The sequence below is a fragment of the Triticum aestivum genome, chromosome 1A (genome assembly GCF_018294505.1).
Source record: "Triticum aestivum cultivar Chinese Spring chromosome 1A, IWGSC CS RefSeq v2.1, whole genome shotgun sequence".
Taxonomy (NCBI): Eukaryota; Viridiplantae; Streptophyta; class Magnoliopsida; order Poales; family Poaceae; genus Triticum; species Triticum aestivum.
The window spans coordinates 187,949,793-187,967,220 of record NC_057794.1 but is presented as its reverse complement, the minus strand read 5'-3'; positions in this window follow the sequence as shown (position 1 = coordinate 187,967,220).

Below are 17,428 nucleotides of genomic sequence, written 5' to 3'. Positions count from 1 at the left end.
GAATCCGGAAAGGCAACACCTCCTACTCCAGTTAAAGGCTGGTGAGAAGGTGCTGACAAAGGTGAGGCGGGAGAAGAACAATCTCCAAGATACCAACACCAAGCTGGGCGTCGAGCTGAAAGATGTTCGTGCCCAGTTGTCAGACTCCATTAAGGAGAATCAGCGGCTTTGGCGCGGCATATTTAGTAACTGCTTGAACGAACCTTTGAAAGAAAGTTCGGCGGGGAAGTCGACTAACAGAGCAATGTCTGTAGGTGTGCTAACAGGTCGTCCTGCAGAGGAGATGCCCGGTTCTACGGGTGACCTTCTTCCCGAGCTCTCGCAACTGCTTGATCGAGTTCGGCAGGCGATGCAAGGCGTCGCCCAGGCCCTGTGGCCATCCATCTCCATGCCCGAAGGTCTTGGAGAGCTTGCGGAGAAGCTAAAGGGAGCACGGCGGCGCTTCCGATTGTGGAAGATATCGGCCTGCCGTCAAGGCACTAGGGAGGCCTGGGCCATGGTGAAGACGCGGTACGCAAAGGCTGACCCCAACCACATGGCCGAGGTCGGTCCTGTAGGGCCCGATGGGAAGGAGATCCCTGTAATCTTAGTATACGGCCAAGTAGAGTGGGCCGCAAAGTATTCCCACCAGGACTGTAAATTAGACAGCCTGTTAGATGGTATTGAAGAGGAATACAATCGGTCAAAATGACTATGTAATTTAATTGACATTTATAATGCCTTCTAGCCGGATTGTAGATCATTTGTCATGGCCGACCTTTTCGCTTCAGCCTCGGGACCTGACGGTCCGGAGTGTGTCCGAATTCCCATGCGGTTATATAGGAACCGGGGAATGCATGGAGACCAGGCGTAGGGGTCATTAGTGCGTGAACAGACAAGTGCCCGACTAGTTATGTTATATTACATGGTTAGTAAGAAACATCTTCCAAGGAGAATAGTTCCGTTAGGGGTTCCTTTCCCTGGGAGGCATGCCCTAAGGTGCATGTCCATGCTACGAAAAGAAACGCGGGAAAAACATCTGGGGGGATATAGATAAAAATAAAAAAAGATCATCTTTAGTTCAACGACCGAATATTCCCTTAAGAACGCTAGCTTTCGGCTTCACCCAGTCTGAGGTACACGTCCGGCTGACCCGGCAGTAACAATCGCAGAGGTGCTCCCTTTACCACCTAGCCGAACAATTGGGAATGTAGGGGTAAGCACAGGAGCCAGGCAACCCAGCTTGGCCAAAACTTAAGTCATATCGATGCATATAATGGTGAATAAAAGGTACATGCGGAAGTGTGACACATGTGTTGGGCATGAAGCCCGTATGAATAAGCTTCTGTTTAAAGAAGCCCCAGGTTTAATGAGCGCGGATAGCGCGTCACTTTATGAGCCTTTAAAGGCTATAAGAGAGAGAGAGAGAGAAGAAGAAGAAGAAGAAGAAGAAGAAGAGAAATGTAAGACAGAAAATATATAAAAATGGATAGAGGAAGGAGACGAACACAGAGTCCGGCGCTAGGCATAGAATCTTTGGAGACGGGCTGTGTTCCATGGGTTCGGCTCGAGTCGGTTATCCGATGCATCCCGCGGGCGGTAAGCTCCACCAGTCAAGACTTGGTCAATTATGAAGGGACCTTCCCACTTGGGCTTGAGTTTGTCCTTTTTCTTGTCCGGTAGTCATAGAACTAATTCGCCAACATTGTAATTTTTGGCCCGTACTTCTCTGCTTTGGTATCTTCGAGCCTGCTATTGATAGAATGCGGAACGGGCTTTTGCAACGTCACGCTCCTCCCCCAATGCATCCAAGCTGTCCTGCCGATCGATCTCGGCTTCTCTTTCTTCGTACATGCGCACTTGAGGTGAGTCATGAATTATGTCGCAAGGCAAAACTGCCTCTGCGCCGTACACCATAAAGAATGGTGTGTATCCGGTGGTGCGATTCGGCGTGGTCCGCAGCCCCCAGAGTACGGAGTCGAGCTCCTCTACCCAGTGCGTGTTAGATTCCTTGAGGGACCGCACTAATCTGGGTTTGATGCCGCTCATGATAAGACCATTTGCATGTTCGACCTGGCCGTTAGTTTGTGGGTGATAGACGGAAGCATAATCGAGCTTGATGCCCATGTTTTTGCACTAGAGTTTTACCTCGTCGGCCGTGAAGTTCGTGCCGTTATCAGTGATGATGCTGTGGAGGACGCCGTAATGGTGTACAACCCCGGATATAAAGTCTATCATTGGTCCGGATTCGGCCGTCTTAACTGGCTTGGCTTCTATCAATTTGGTGAACTTATCCACCATGACCAATAAGTATTTTTGCTTGTGGGTTCCGCCTTTAAGGGGTCCAACCATGTCAAGCCCCCAGACCGCGAAGGTCCAAGTAATGGGGATAGTTTGGAGGGCGGTGGGTGGCATATGGCTTTGGTTTGCAAAGAGCTGGCAACCAGTGCATCGTTGGACTAAGTCCTGAGCGTCTGCCCGGGCTGTCGGCCAATAAAAGCCCATACGAAAGACCTTGCTTACAAGGGAACGAGCTGCAGCGTGATGACCGCCGAGTCCGGCATGAATTTCAGCCAGGAGGTTCCGCCCCTCCTCTTCGGAGATGCACCTTTGAAGGACTCCGGTAGTGCTTTTCTTATAAAGCTCTCCCTCGTGGACTCTGTAGGCTTTGGATCGCCGCACTATGCAGCGTGCCTCATTTTGGTCCTCGGGGAGTTCCTGCCTAGTAAGGTAGGCGAGGAATGGTTCTATCCACGGGGCGATGATGGCCATTATTACGTGGGCCGCAGGTGTTATTTCATTGGCAAAGCCTCCGATTGTGTCAGGATGTTCGGTGTCGGGCAGTGCGGTTGGGTCCGGGCTGTTATTGTTCGGCTCCCCTTCCCATACTATGGATGGCTTGAACAGCCTTTCCAAGAAGATGTTGGGGGGGGACTACATCGCGTTTTGCACCGATGCGTGCCAGGACATCTGCCGCCTGATTATTTTCCTGGGCTATATGGTGAAATTCAAGCCCCTCGAACCGAGCTGACATTTTTAGGATGGCGTTGCGGTAAGCTGCCATTTTTGGATCCTTGGCATCGAAGTCTCCATTTATTTGGGATATTGCGAGGTTCGAGTCCCCGCGCACCTCTAGGCATTGAATGCCCATGGATACTGCCATCCGGAGACCATGTAAAAGGGCCTCATATTCGGCTGCATTGTTGGAGTCCGTGTACATAATCTGGAGTACGTATTGAACTGTGTCTCCTGTGGGGGACGTCAAAACGACACCGGCCCCCAGTCCGGCCAACATCTTGGAGCCGTCGAAATGCATGATCCAGTTTGAATATGTGTCGTACTCTTTAGGAGTTCGGCCTCCGTCCATTCTGCGACGAAGTCGGCCAAGACTTGCGACTTGATGGCTCGCCGTGGCTTATAAGTTATGTCGAACGAGAGGAGCTCAATGGCCCATTTTGCAATCCGGCCCGTTGCGTCACGGTTGTTTATAATATCGTTAAGTGGTACTTCTAAGGCTACTGTTATTGGACACTCTTGAAAGTAGTGTCGTAGCTTCCGGGATGACATGAATACCGCGTACGCAATCTTTTAATAATGCGGGTATCGTGATTTGCGGGGAGTGAGGACAGTGGACACATAATAAACCGGCTTTTGAAGGGGGAATTTGTGTCCGTCCGCTTCTCGTTCGACGACGAGCACTGCGCTTACAACCTGATGTGTTGCTGCAATGTATAATAGCATTGGTTCGCCAATGTTTGGCGCGGCCAGGACTGGGTTTGTTGCCAGTATGGCTTTTATTTCGTCGAGTCCGGCCGTGGCTGCATCCGTCCATTCGAAGTGTTCGGTGCGCCGAAGGAGGCGGTAAAGGGGTAGGGCCTTTTCTCCCAAGCGGGAGATAAAAGCGGCTTAGAGCCGCCACGCATCCGGTTAACTTTTGTATTTGTTTGAGGTCCTTTGGGATATCCAGTTGCGACAGAGCTCGGATCATGGCTGGATTTGCTTCAATTCCTCTACCGGATACAATGAAGCCCAAGAGCTTTCCGGCTGGAACGCCGAAAATGCATTTTTCCGGGATGAGCTTGATGTCGTATGTTCGGAGGTTATCAAATGTTAGCCTCAAGTCGTCTACTAGAGATTCGACGTGTCTTGTTTTGACGACCACATCATCTACATATGCCTCCACTGTTTTGCCGATCTGGTTTGCCAGACATGTCTAAATCATGCGCTGATATGTTGCGCCGGCGTTTTTGAGCCCGAAGGGCATCGTGTTGAAGCAGAATGGGCCGTATGGTGTGATAAATGCCATTGCGGCTTGGTCTGGTTCTGCCATCTTGATTTGATGGTAGCCGGAATATGCGTCGAGGAAACACAACGAATCGTGTCCTGTGGTAGCGTCGATAATTTGATCGATGCGGGGGAGGGGGAAGGGATCCTTTGGGCAAGCCTTGTTAAGGTATTTAAAATCAACACACAGGCGCCAGGATTTGTCCTTCTTTGGTACTATCACCAGGTTTGCTAGCCAGTCCTGATGTTTTATATCTCTGATGAATCCGGCCTCCAATAGCTTTGCTAGCTCCTCTCCCATGGCCTGTCTCTTAGGTTCGGAAAAACGTCGAAGAGCCTGTTTGACAGGTTTGAATCCTGTTTGGATATTTAAGCTGAGCTTGGCCAGCCTGCATGGGATTCCTGGCATGTCTGAAGGGTGCCAGGCGAAAATGTCCCAGTTCTCTCGTAGGAACTCATGCAGTGCGGCGTCTACATCAGGGTTTAACTGTGCCCCGATGGAAGCTGTTTTATTGGGGTCCGTTGGATGGACTTGGAATTTGACTATTTCGTCCACCGGTTTCAAGGAGGTGGACTTGGATCTTTTGTCGAGTACCACATCGTCCCTATTCACCGTAGAGCACAGCGCAGTCAGTTCCTCAGCCGCTAGGGCTTCGGATAGTGCCTCAAGGGCCAGTGCGGCTGTCTTGTTTTCGGCGCGGAGTGCTATGTCTGGATCACTAGAGAGAGTGATGATCCCGTTAGGCCCGGGCATCTTGAGCTTCATGTACCCGTAGTGGGGTATTGCTTGGAAGATTGTAAACGCTTCCCGCCCTAGCAGAGCGTGATAACCGCTGCTGAACGGAGCCACATGGAACGTGACCTCTTCGGACCTGTAATTATCCGGCGTGCCGAACACCACATCTAGTGTGATTTTTCCCTTTACAGCACGCTTCCCGACTGGGGATTATTCCTCTAAAGGCTGTGCTACTTCGCTCAATGCGGTTCCAGTCTATTTCCATTTTTTGAAGGGTTTCCTCATAAATGAGGTTCAATCCGCTGCCGCCGTCCATGAGTACCTTGGTAAGATGAAAGTTGTCCACTATTGGACTGAGGACCAATGCGGCTGGTGCTCGGGCTGTTCGGAATTTAGGTTCATCACTGGCGTTAAAGGTAATAGCCGTGTCACTCCATGGGTTTATTGTTGCTACTTGGTAGACTTAGGCAAGGCTGCACAGTGTCCTTTTTCGCATATTATTTGATGCGGAAGCCTCGAAGACTGTTAATACCGTATTGGTGTCTCTGGGGTGGCTTTCTGTGGCCTCCGGAATTAGGAGATTTTCGCCAATTTTGGCCACCTGCCGGAGTATCCAACATGCTCTGAGGCTGTGAGTTGGTGTGGCGTCCTCTGTACTGTGAATTTTACAGGGTCCATTGAGCCATCCTTCCAATACGGTTCCATGCCCTGTAGAGGGTTTTTGCTTTTTAGTGCTTGACCCGGGTGTCTGGTGATGATACACCCTTTTATTTCGGACTGGGTTTGTATTCAGGGCCGGATTATCCCAAAATTTGATTTTGGTTTTCCAGGTGCTTTCGATCGCACAGTACTTTCGTACAATGGACGCCAAGTCAGCGAAGTGTGTAATATCACGGCGACTTATGGCATTGAGTATTCCCTTGTCCGTGCAATTATTGCAGAAGATTGAGATTGCATCTTCCTCGCGGCAGTCCCTTAGCCTGTTCTTAACCAGGAGGAATCTGGCCCAGTAATGATGTACTGTTTCATCGAGCTCTTGCCTGATTTTGGATAGATCACTTATGTTGGAGTGGGTGGGTGGAATTAAATCCGAAGCCTCACCCCATCTAAGGCTCAGAGGCCGAGGAATTTCCAAACTCGAAAATTTGGATTCCTGGATGTTGTCCAATGAATCCAGCCTGTCGCCTGACTCTAAGTTCAGGTCTTGAGTGATATCCTCCCCTCCGCGGGTATCCGGCTTGGAGGGATCGGGAATCCAGATGTAGCAAGTCCTTAAGATAGATGAAGGGTTGCCACACTGTCCCTCTACCACGGTAACATGATGGGTGACTTGGGGAGAGTTAATCTCTCTCAGATCGGGTTTAGGCCCAATCTGGTCGTAATCCATAGCGACTCCCAGGGCGGCGAAGTGATCCAAGAGCTCGTTTATGGAGGAGAGCTCCATTGAATCTAACTGCTCGGCGAGTTCCGAGCTGACATGAAGATTGTTTTCGATGGCTCGAGAGGTCATCGTCGGCGCAGAAGCCGAACAGGCGGTCATAAGAAAACCACCTAGCCGAAGGGTTTGGCCGACAGCCAAAGCTCCCTTAGCAACGGTGCCGTCTTTAAAGACGGGGCGAGGCATCCTTCCTGATGGCGACGACACAGAGGAACTCTCAATGAAAGCACCAATGTCGGTGTCAAAACCGGCGGATCTCGGGTAGGGGGTCCCGAACTGTGCGTCTAGGCCGGATGGTAACATGAGGCAAGGGACACGAAGTTTTACCCAGGTTCGGGCCCTCTCAATGGAGGTAAAACCCTACGTCCTGCTTGATTAATATTGATGATATAGGTAGTACAAGAGTAGATCTACCACAAGATCGGAGAGGCTAAACCCTAGAAGCTAGCCTATGGTATGATTGTTGTTGTGTATGTTGTCCTACGGACTAAAACCCTCCGGTTTATATAGACACCGGAGAGGGTTAGGGTTACACAAAGTCGGTTACAATGGTAGGAGATCTACATATCCGTATCACCAAGCTTGCCTTCCATGCCAAGGAAAGTCCCTTCCAGACACGGGACGGAGTCTTCAATCTTGTATCTTCATAGTCCAGGAGTCCGGCTGAAGGTATAGTCCGGCCATCCGGACACCCCCTAATCCAGGACTCCCTTAGACCCCCTCGATGACGGTGTCGATATCCTCTTGGTCCATCGAAGGAGGGTCTGGAAACCAGAAAGGAGGATGAAGCAAGGCCAAAATCAAAATTTAGAACAAAGAACTGGAAGAAAAAACGGAGACGGGAGGCGGGCCACTTACCCGTACCGAGTTGAGAAGAGGTGGTTCCCTCCCCGCCAACATTCGTGGTCAGGACAGAGCCGCCATCACCCATGCTTGACTCTTCCTCCTCCTCCATGCGCATGGGCTCGGCGGAAGGTGCCCTTGCCGGGGACGCCCCTCTAGGAGATGGGGTTGACGGGGGCGGCGTGTCGGGGGTGGCCCGCAGTGGCTCCTCCTGTTGCCGCTCTCCTCCTACAAACCCGGCAAGGTCAGCACCAAGGATTCACGCCCCAATGCCCCGCGATGAGGAGTGAGTAATGAACTCACGCTGGGGGCTGAAGCGAGGGCTGCGTCGAGGGTTCTTGTCTGGGCTGATCACCACCAGCTTCGGCGTGCGCATTGTGCTCACCAGTGGCTTGTCGTCGTCGAAGCCCTGGCACTCTTCGCCTTCCTCTAGGCCCACGTCTCCATGTCGCTACAAAGATAAGATCAAGTCAGGGAAGATGGCGCAGGCTGAGGGTCAGAAATGATGAAGGGCGGGATGCTTACTCGTCCTCCTTTGCTTGCCTCCTCTTTCTCTTCGGGCTGAAGGACCCACGGTTGAAGTTGGCCTCCGGGGCGGCGTCCACGGTGGGAGGGGAAGGTGAAGGCGTCCTACGCTGCTTGGATGAGGAAGAAGTGGTGGCTGCGGCCTTCTTCGCTATTGTAACCCTCGTCTCACGCGCGGGCTGTGCCTGGGCCTATTGCCGCTACGTGGTCCTGCCGGGCCGGACCGGCTCGCCGGAGCTAGCCCGTTGTAGGACGCATTTTCTCTCTAGGGCTGGGGGGTCCTCTGCCTCGGTCTTCTTTTCGGTCGACTCCTCCACCACGTCTTCAATAAGGGGGGCCCCAGCACCAGCGTCGTTGGATCCCCCGGCAGCTCCCGTCCACTCGGCGAACATCTTCTCCTCTGCGGTCACGTCAGCCTCGTCCTCCACAATGCCGAGGCTGCCGGCCTCCTCGACAAGCGATGCCTCCTCTTGCCGGGTGGTGATGTACGCTAGCTCCTTTCTGGTGGTGTCGCGGAAGAGTTGCGACTCATCGCGAAGGTACCTCTCCCACAAGTTGTCGAAGAATTCCTGCACCAGCTCTGCTTCTGGCTAGTCCCAAGTTGGGTCATGGCCGTGCGCATTGAAGACCGGCATCATGGCGATGATGGTGGTCTGGCAAGAGTTGTTGCTCAGCGGGACCACCTCCGCCGGCAACACAAATAGATACCTGCCGACCTTGCCAGCCTTGCCGGTCTTCTCGGCCTTGCTGGTGCTCTCGGCCCTGCTGCCCTCGTCGACCTTGAGCTTAAAAAGCCTCTGGCAGAGGTGGGCGTGCTGCAGCACCGTGAAGTTGTGGTCTAGGCCGGGGCGGACCCTCATGATGTCGTCCACGTTCCGGAAGTCCCAGGCCGGCCTCCCCTTATTGTGCAGTGAGGCAATCCGGCGATGGATGAAATCGGCCCCGATCATCTCGAGAGTGAGCCTGGCCGAGGGGACGCGATGGATCCTGGTGGTGGCGACTGTGAGCTTCTTGTCATCGACATCAACATGGCTCCAGTCCTTCCTGCGGACCGGTGGCTTTCGACAGACCCGACAAAACTCCTGCGGATCCTCCTCCACAATCCAGCACCACCGGCCCCGCCACTCCTCCCACCTCTCCTTCTGGGCGCCCTCCGGGTATGTACCCTTCCTCTGGGTCCTGGGGATCTAGGTGATGCTGCCAGAGATGGCGCCCCCTAGCTGGATGCGAGGGGTGAAGTAGTGGCGGAAGAGCGCCATGCTGGGATGCACTCTGGCAAAGCCCTCACAAAGGTGGGCAAAGAAGGCCATGCAGGCCACGGCGTTCGACATAAAATCGAGAAGATGGAAGACAAAGGTGTTCATGATGTCGTTGAAGAAATCGGAGAAAGGGGGCAGAGCCCGCAGGAGAAGTAATCAACAAAGAAGGGGTACCGCTTTTGGCCGTCCTTGGCAAAGGTGGCGGGGATGATACGCATGGCGGGGTGCCCCAACGTCTCTGTCCCCCATAGGGGCATGAACTTCTCCTTGAGGGTGAGCACGTCGATCGTCTAGGTGAAGAGGGTGCATTCCATCCGCATCTCCACCAACTCACTCTTCGACACCTCCTTCGCCCCAGCGTCCTTGGCCGCTCCCTTGCCCTTGCGCCATGGCGGCTGAGAAGAGGTAAGGGATCGAGAGAAATGGGAGTGCGGTGGCAGGTGGTGAGTAGAGGTGAAAGCTTCGGTTCGCGCTTGGAGAAGAAGAGGGGAACGGCGGTTCCAAGATTGGAGAAGGCACGGAGGGTAAATGAGCAGCGCCCCTGCGGTTTCCTCTTTTTTATGGGGAAGACGAGGGCCGCCTCTTTACTATTCACCGTGGGGTGACGCAAGCACGCTGCAACCGCCCCATGCACGACCCGCACGTCATGCACTCAATGCGGGTCGTGGGGAAGCACAACTCGCAAGGAGTTAGCGCAGTTAAAACTCTGCCATGCCTCCCCTCGCACTGTTCTGGGCCTGGCCCAACAACGCTCCACACTTATGTGTGGCCCAGGCCCGGGGACTCCTGTCGGTGTACAAAAGTAGGGGCCCTTCTGTACCCCTTTACTTGTGCACGAGCAGTCGAAGCCACACCTGCGACCGGGATTGGCAGGGTAGAGGAAGCGAAGATACTAGGCTATCGAGGCAGCACCCAAGCCAGAAGCATAAAGAGCAAAGGGATAGGACGGGCTTCCCCCGACAAGAGCCATGCCGGGACGGCCTACATGGCCCCGGCAAGAGCATTGTCGGGGCAACTTGCCCAACACCAGCAAGACCGCCACCTTTGAGCCTGAGAGTTATGACGCCATCAACAACGTCAAGGCCAAGGCTTGGGAGCGCCTGCAAGCCTACATGAGCACCAGAAGACGAAGACCCCCAGCATGATCTTGCCGGGGCAACCGAAGACCCCCGGCTAGACCCTTGCCGAGGATGCTCGCAGAACCCCCTAGCAAGACACTAGCCGGGAGCGTCTGCGGGGCCGAGGCCAGGCCCTCACTTGCCAAAGCTTTGCTGCCCCGCGCCCGTTCCGAGGTGGCAACCAGCCTATCAAGTAGGCACACACTTGCATGGTAGCATGCAGCTTCTAGGCCAACCAGCCAAGCACCTGTGTGGTGGCATGAAGATCTTCGTCAAGACCCTGCCACCGCACCAGCTCAGCAGCCACCCAGCGTGGCGCTGCATGCCTCATCGGCCTGGACGCGCGTCAGAGCAAGGCGAGGCGACGACGGATGGGACGGGCTTCTTTGTCGTCCCCGATAAAGCAAGAGGACAGATAGGCAGCGCATTAAATGCATTTGTCCTAGGATGTGAGGAGATAAACTAGTACACTATACATACTTTCCACCTCCTGTGTGCCACTGTGGCAACCCCTTTGACATATAAAAGGAGGCCCGAGGCGTACTGAGGGGGGATTCGGCCAATTCTGACTTTTTGGACTAGGCATGCACCGCAGCTAGTTCAAGAGCTCAAGAACACTAAGTACACACAAAGCAGGACTAGTGTTTTACGCATCGTTTGCGGCCCGAACTTGGGTAAAAATCTCACCGAGTTGATCTTCTATACCCGCTCTTTGCGCAGCCCCACGCCGCGCAACCGTAGAAGGGACTCCCGGAGGGATCCCATAGGTGTCATTCCAGAACCCCAACAACTATAATGTGCAAGGGATGGAAAAAACAATTCCCGAGCTCTTCACGATGCTAAAGGCCACGGTGGTAGAAAACTAGAAGGAGCATCAAGTGTTGATGGTGAACAAGACCACTAGTTTCAAGAAAAAGGGCAAAGGGAAGAAGGGTTACTTCAAGAAGAATAGCAAACTAGTTGTTGTTCAAGGGAAGAAGCCCAAGTCTGGACCTAAGCCTGAAACTGAGTGCTTCTACTACAAAGGGACTGGTTACTGGAAGCGGAACTGCCCCAAGTATTTGGCGGATAAGAAGGATGGAAAAGTGAAAGGTATATTTGATATACATGTTTTTGATGTGTACCTTACTTATGCTCGTAGTAGCGCCTGGGTATTTGATATTGGTTCTGTTGCTCACATTTGCAACTCGAAACAGGGGCTACGGATTAAATGAAGATTGGCTAAGGACGAGGTGACGATGCGTGTGGGAAATCGTTCCAAAGTCGATGTGATCGCCGTCGGCATGCTACCTCTACTTCTACCATCGGGATTAGTTTTAGACCTAAATAATTGTAACTTGGTGCCAGCATTAAGCATGAACATTATATCTAGATCTTGTTTGATGCGAGATGGTTATTCATTTAAATCATAGAATAATGGTTGTTTTATTTATATGAGTAATATCTTTTTATGGTCATGCCCCCTTGATGAGTGGTCTATTTTTGTTGAATCTCGATTGTAGTGATACACATATTCATAATATTGAAGCCAAAATATGCAAAGTTAATAATGATAGCGCAACTTATTTGTGGCACTGTCGTTTAGGTCATATTGGTGTAAAGCGCATGAAGAAAATCCATGCCGATGGGCTTTTGAAATCACTTTATTATGAATCACTTGATGCTTGCAAACCATGCCTCATGGGCAAGAAGACTAAGACTCTGTTCTCCGGAACAATGAAGCGAGCAACTAACTTGTCAGAAATAATACATACTGATGTATGTAGTCCGATGAGTGTTGAGGCTAGTGGTGGGTATCGTTATTTTCTAACCTTCACAGATGATTTGAGCAGATATGGGTATATCTACTTAATGAAACATAAGTCTGAAACATTTGAAAAGTTCAAAGAATTTCAAAGTGAAGTGGAAAATCATCGTAACAAGAAAATAAAGTTTCTATGATCTGATCGTGGAGGAGAATATTTGAGTTACGAGTTTGGTCTTCATTTCAAACAATTTGGAATAGTTTCTCTACTCAAGCCACCGGGAACACCACAACATAATGGTGTGTCCGAACATCGTAACCATACTTTATTAGATATGGTGCGATCTATGATGTCTCTTACCGATTTACCACTGTCATTTTGGGGTTATACTTTAGAGACGGAGGCATTCACGTTAAATAGGGCACCATCTAAATCGGTTGAGACGACACCATATGAACTGTGGTTTGGCAAGAAACCTAAACTATCGTTTCTTAAAGTTTGGGGTTGCGATGCCTATGTGAAAAAGCTTCAACCTGATAAGCTCGAACCCAAATCGGATAATGTGTCTTCATAGGATACCCAAAGGAGACTGTTGGGTACACCTTCTATCACAGATCCGAAGGGAAGATATTCGTTGCTAAGAATGGATCCTTTCCAGAGAAGGAGTTTCTCTAGAAAGAAGTGAATGGGAGGAAAGTAGAACTTGATGAGGTAATTGTACCTTCTCCCGAATTGGAAAGTAGTTCATCACAGAAATTAGTTCCAGTGATTCCTACACCAATTAGTGAGGAAGCTAATGATGATGATCATGAAACTTAGATCAAGTTACTACCGAACCTTGTAGGTCAACCAGAGTACAATCCGCACCAGAGTGGTACGGTAATCCTGTTCTGGAGGTCATGTTACTAGACCATGATGAACCTACGAACTATGAGGAAGGGATGATGAACCCAAATTCCGCAAAATCGCTTGAGGCCATGAAATCTGAGATGGGATCCATGTATGAGAAGAAAGTGTGGACTTTGGTTGACTTGCCTGATGATCGGCAAGCCATAGAGAATAAATGGATCTTTAAGAAAAAGACTGACGCTGACGGTAATGTTACCGTCTGCAAAGCTCGACTTGTTGCAAAAGGTGTTCGACAAGCTCAAGGGGTTGACTATGATGGGACCTTCTCACCCGTAGTGATGCTTAAGTCTATCTGAATCATGTTAGCAATTGTTGCATTTTATGATTATTCAATTTGGCAAATTGATGTCAAAACTGCATTCCTTAATGGATATCTTAAAGAAGAGTTGTATATGATGCAACCAGAAGGTTTTGTCGATCCTAAAGGTGCTAACAAAGTGTGCAAGCTCCAGTGATCCATTTATGGACTGGTGCAAGCCTCTTGGAGTTGGAATATATGCTTTGATAGTGTGATCAAAGCATATGGTTTTATACAGACTTTTGGAGAAGCCTCTATTTACAAGAAAGTGAGTGAGAGCTCTGTAGCATTTCTAATATTATATGTGGATGACATACTGTTGATTGGAAATAATACAAAATTTTTGGATAGCATAAAAGGATACTTGAATAAGAATTTTTCAATGAAAGACCTTGGTGAAGCTGCTTATATATTGGGCATCAAGATCAATAGAGATAGATCAAGACACTTAATTGGACTTTCACAAAGCACATACCATGATAAATTTTTGAAGAATTTCAAAATGGATCAGTCAAAGAAAGGGTTCTTGCATGTGTTACAAGGTGTGAAGTTGAGTCAGACTCCATGCTCGACCAGTATAGAAGATAGAGAGAAAATGAAAGTCATTCCATATGCCTCGGCCATAGGTTCTATCATGTATGCAATGTTGTGTACAAGACCTGATGTGTGCCTTGCTATAAGTTTAGTAGAGAGGTACCAAAGTAACCCAGGAGTGGATCACTGGACAACGGTCAAGAACATCCTGAAATACCTGAAAAGGACTAAGGATATGTTTCTCATTTATGGAGGTGACAAAGAGCTTGTTGTAAATACTTACGTCGACGCAAGCTTTGACACTGATCCGGATGACTCTAAATCACAAAATGGATACATATTTATATTGAATGGTGGAGCTATCAGCTGGTGCAGTTCCAAGCAGAGCGTTGTGGCGGGATCTACGTGTGAAGCGGAGTACATAGTTGCTTCAGAAGCAGCAAATGAAGGAGTCTGGATGAAGGAGTTCATATCCGGTCTAGGTGTAATACCTAGTGCATCGGGTCTAATGAAAATCTTTTGTGACAATACTGGAGCAATTGCCTTGGCGAAGGAATCCAGATTTCACAAGAGAACCAAACACATCAAGAGACACTTCAATTCCATCCGCAATCAAGTCAAGGAGGGACACATAGAGATTTTCAAACTACATACGGATCTAAATGTTGTAGACCCGTTGACTAAGCCTCTTCCACGAGCAAAACACGATCAGCACCAAGACTCCATGGGTGTTAGAATCATTATTATGTAATCTAGATTATTGACTCTAGTGCAAGTGGGAGACTGAAGGAAATATGCCCTAGAGGCAATAATAAAATTGTTATTTATATTTCCTTATATCATGATAAATGTTTATTATTCATGCTAGAATTGTATTAATCGAAAACATAGTACATGTGTGAATACATAGACAAACAGAGTGTCCCTAGTATGCCTCTACTTGACTAGCTCGTTAATCAAAGATGGTTAAGTTTCCTGACCATAGACATGTGTTGTCATTTGATGAATGGGATCACATCATTAGAGAATGATGTGATGGACAAGACCCATCAGTTAGCTTAGCATTATGATCATTTAGTTTTATTGCTATTGCTTTCTTCATGACTTATACATATTCCTCTGACTATGAGATTATGCAACTCCCGGATACCGGAGGAACACCTTGTGTGCTATCAAACATCACAATGTAACTGGGTGATTATAAAGATGCTCTATAGGTGTCCCTGAAGGTGTTTGTTAAGTTGACATAGATCAAGATTAGGATTTGTCACTTCGTGTATCGGAGAGGTATCTCTGGGCCCTCTCGGTAATACACATCACTATAAGCCTTGCAAGCAATGTGACTAATGAGTTAGTTGTGGGATGATGCATTGCAGAACGAGTAAAGAGACTTGCCGGTAATGAGATTAAACTAGGTATGATGATACCGACCATCGAATCTCGGGCAAGTAACATACCGATGACATAGGGAATGACGTATGTTGCTATGCGGTTTGACCGATAAAGATGTTCATAGAATATGTAGGAGGCAATATGAGCATCCAGGTTCCGCTAATGGTTATTGACTAGAGATATGTCTTGGTCATGTCTACATAGTTCTCAAACCTGTAGGGTCCACATGCTTAACATTCGATGATGATTTGTATTATGAGTTATGTGTTTTGGTGACCGAAGTTTGTTTGGAGTCCCGAATGAGATCACGAACATGACGAGGAGTCTCGAAATGGTCGAGAGGTAAAGATTCATATATTGGAAAGTTATATTCGGATATCAGAATGGTTCCGAGTGACTCGGGTATTTTTCCAGAGTACTGAGGGCTTATCGGACCCCCCCCCCCCCCGGGGAAGTGTTGGGCCAACATGGGCCTAAGGGAGAGAGAGGGAAGCCCGCGGGGGGTGGCCGCGTGCCCCCCTCCTAGGGAGTCCGAATAGGACAAGGAGGAGGGGGAGGCACCCCCATCCCTTTCCCTCTCCCTCTCCTTCCTATTCCCTTCGGTCGAAAAAGGGAAAGGCGGGGGGTGAGGGAGTTCTGGATTAAGGGGTCCTCGGGCGTCCGGGCTATGTGACGTGGGCCGGACTAATGGGCCATGAAGATACAAGACAGAAGACTTCCTCCCGTGTATGGATGGGACTTTCCTTTACTTGGAAGGCAAGCTTGGCGTTTGGATATGAAGATTGCTTCCTTTGTAAACCGACTCTGTACAACCCTAGGTCCCTCCGGTGTCTATATAAACCAGAGGGTTTAGTCCGTAGAGGCAATCATAATCATACAGGCTAGACGTCTAGGGTTTAGCCATTATGATCTCGAGGTAGATCAACTCTTGTAAGCCCCATATTCATCCAAGATAATCAAGCAGGAAGTAAGCAGACTAAGGCATAGCCTAGTGGCGGGAAGGGGCTGATGCCTTCCCACCCACCCAGGTTCAAGGCATGGTACTTGCAATTTGGGTTTGTTGCACCAATTATACTGTAGGGGGTTCCCTTAGAGTCTTTCTGTCAAAAAAATCAAGCAGGAAGTAGGCTATTAATGACCTCCATCAAGAGGGCCCGAACCTGGGTAAACATCGTGTCCCTGTCTCCCGTTACCTTCGATCCTCAGACGCATAGTTCGGGACCCCCTACCCGAGATCTACCGGTTTTGACACCGACATTGGTGCTTTCATTGAGAGTTCCTGTGTGGCGTTGACAACAGGATTGATGGCTCGCCTTGTTATCAAGGACAGTATCACTTTCAGAGAGGCCCTGGCCTCAGGCCAAACCCTCCAGCTGGGCAGCTTCACCAGGGCAGCCCGTTCGGCCTTTTAGCCGACAATGACTTCCCAAGTCATCGAAAATCGTCTCCGTGTTGACCCCAAATACTCCAAACGGATGGATCCGGTGGATTTGTCGTCTTTAAATGAACTCCTGGATCGCATCGCCGCCCTGGGGGTCGCTACAGACTATGATCAGATTGGGCTTAAACCCGATCAGAGAGAAATCAAATCTCCACCGGTCACCCATCAGATAGCGGTCATAGAGGAGCAAAACAAGAACTCTTCCCCTATGCTGAAAACAAGCTACGTTCGTATTTCCATGCTCGGAGAGCCGGATACCAGTCTGTGGGGTGACACTTCCAGTCCTCTAAACTTAGAATCGGGCGTTGGGCCTAAAGAATCATTAGACACCCCGGAGCCCAAACTAATAACTCCGGACTCCACATTGGGTCAGGGTTCGGATTCAATGCCACCCACCCACCACAAGAAATATTCGCCAACCAATTCCGGTCCCCCAGATATATGCGACCTCATGTACGTACGGCAGCAGCCTCAGGAAATAGTCCATCACTTTTGGGCCAGATTCCTCCTTGTTGAGGACAAGATTAAGGATTGCCGCGACGAGGACGCGATTTCAGTATTCTGCAATAATTGCATGGACGAAGGAATCCTCAACGCCCTCAACCGCCGTCGCGTACTACACTTTGTTGACTTGGAAACCATAGTACAGAAGTATTGCACAATGGAAAGCGCCTGGAAAACTCACACAGCTCACTGGGAACCACCAGCCTGCATGCCACCTCCCTGGCGGGCAAAAAGGATGCACCCTCGCGGGGCACCCGACCCCATAGGCAAGAAAATTAAACCCATTACGGGACGTGGAACCGTCCTTGAGGGATGGCTCGATAAGCCATGCAAAATACACACGACACCGGATAACGAACCAACCCACGGCCTCAGAGCATGTTGGATACTCCAGCAAGTGGCCAAGACCGGCGAGGATATCCT